This window comes from Nicotiana attenuata, unplaced genomic scaffold (assembly GCF_001879085.1).
Source record: "Nicotiana attenuata strain UT unplaced genomic scaffold, NIATTr2, whole genome shotgun sequence".
Classification (NCBI taxonomy): Eukaryota; Viridiplantae; Streptophyta; class Magnoliopsida; order Solanales; family Solanaceae; genus Nicotiana; species Nicotiana attenuata.
In genome coordinates this window covers 1101187-1103379 of record NW_017670303.1, presented here as the reverse complement: position 1 = coordinate 1103379, position 2193 = coordinate 1101187, and positions in this window count along the sequence as shown.

Genomic DNA, 2193 nt, shown 5'->3' with positions numbered 1-2193 from the left:
ACAGCCATATCTTTCCACTCCTCGATCAACTTCTGATGGGCTTCTTGTATTTCCCGGTGCTCACTTTCACACTCTCAAATTCTCTTGCGCAGTTGATAGTACTTAACCTGTGCTTCAGCGTGTTCGTCGATAATTCTGTGACCTTGAACGAACCCGGGCTGACCCATGCCATTGTATTCCAACCAACCCGAATAGTGCGGCACACAACCGGCGTGATACCTATCTGGCTTAATAGATTCTCTCCCCAAAACGAGTTTGCAGTGCCACAAGGGCTAAGCTTGGCACCTGTGAGGGCTATCATCGTCCTGGAAATCAGCCCTGAAGTGACTCATTTTGTCGACCCTTGGTATGATTTGCTTTCTTCCGGCCTGCCTCATGGCTCGGAGAGGAACGTAAGGATAAGTTCCTCTCAAACCAATTACTATGAGAAACGGTGCGTCTCGGGATCGAACAATGAATTCATCCGTGGGGAACCACTCGACCATCCATTGTACCTGGTCTTCTTTCAGATTTTCAAATAATTCTACCCATCCTTTGGCGTCCTCTGGCTGAGCGAACATTTTAGGCATATAATTCATACGCCTTGGCTGGTGGAAGGCGATGTGATCATCCCAGTCTCTGCGTAGGATCTCCTGTCGGTATTCCCCTTTCTGGAGGTGTTCCATGAGCCAGAGCTGAAGTAATAAGTTGCAACCCTCAAAATGACTGCCCTTTTGCTGACAGTTGTCCAAGGCGCGGTATATCTCGGTAATGATCATGGGCACTATGCTGAAAGTCTGCCCGCCAACTCCTTCCATCAAAGTCTTGGTTACTATGGCCAGTCTGGTGTGGATCCTAGCCTTCTTCATAGGGAACACCATCATTCCCAAAAAGCAAAACATAAAAATGAAGACCCTTCTGTGGACATGCCCCAATGAGGTGATAGCGAACTCATCTGAATAGGTGCGGTAGGACTTGCTATGGCCGTACCTCTCGTACAGATAGTCGAATGGGATGTAAGAGTCTTTCAAACAGGTTAAATCTGGGTTCTTCTTCAGTCTCATCATCTTAAAGAAACCCCTACCTTTGCGGTTCTCTGGCATAAGCAAACCCTGAGTCTCCCAAGGAATGCCAGCTAAACCTCCTATTTCTTCGAGCAAAGGAGTCATTTCAAGGTCCCCAAAGCGGAACACGGACTTGTCACTATCCCAGAAAAATGTCGCAGCCTCTATGATTCTGTTGTCAGGCTGAATTTCTAGAAGAGAAGTCAAATTCCCTAAGTACTTGCGGACGAGCGTCTGATTACTGGAGTGGAGGTCTTTCCACCAATTCAGCAGGCTTGGATGAATGTTGGTTACCATGCCAAATCTGGGGACTTCGTGCCTCATTTTCTGCAAAACAAAGTGTTAGGCCCTCACCCCACCAGACTCGACTATTTAGACCAATAATTAGCATAGCAAGCATTTAGTTCTCCAAATAAATTCATAAAACATGGAGGTGTCCGTTTGGGTTTCAAGGAAACCCGGTGGACTTTGGACAAGGCTATCCTAATGAGTCATTATGTGGACAACATAACTGACTCGGCTAGGTTTGACCATGATGCATGTACAGTTTAAATGGAGTAAGGTTTCTATTGGGGTATTAGACAGGTACCCTTGAGCGGACAACTCAAGAGGGAAAGGCACGGAACCGTCGACTGCACCGTTGATCGACTGGTTTTACCGCAAATACGCCTTTTCCAAATTTAAGGGGTGATGGTATTGGAAGAGCGCAACCACTCATTATAAGCGTTGCTATGGTATTTGTTTGGCACGAGTGGAATATGATGTTGAAGATGCAGATTACAAGAATGAAACAAATTGACATGTATTTTTACGTTCATATAATAAATGTTTACAATAATTGCTCAAAAATTACAACGGTATTGATGGAAAGCGGTAAATGAAAGTAATTAAAGAAAAAGAAACAAAAGAAACAAGTCAGTTTCGAATAAAGGCATTAAACAAAAGCAATAAAAGAAAACAATAACGTCACATATAACATGAAATGGTAAAAGCCTAAAGATATCCCCAGCAGAGTCGCCATGCTGTCGACGCCCCCTTTTTCCCAGGAAATCGGGCTTACGACATTTTTGGAAAAGACAACTCTATTCCCGTTTGGGAATTGGGTTTTGGAATTGAAGAGTCGCCACCTAATGATTATAGTGCATTAGGA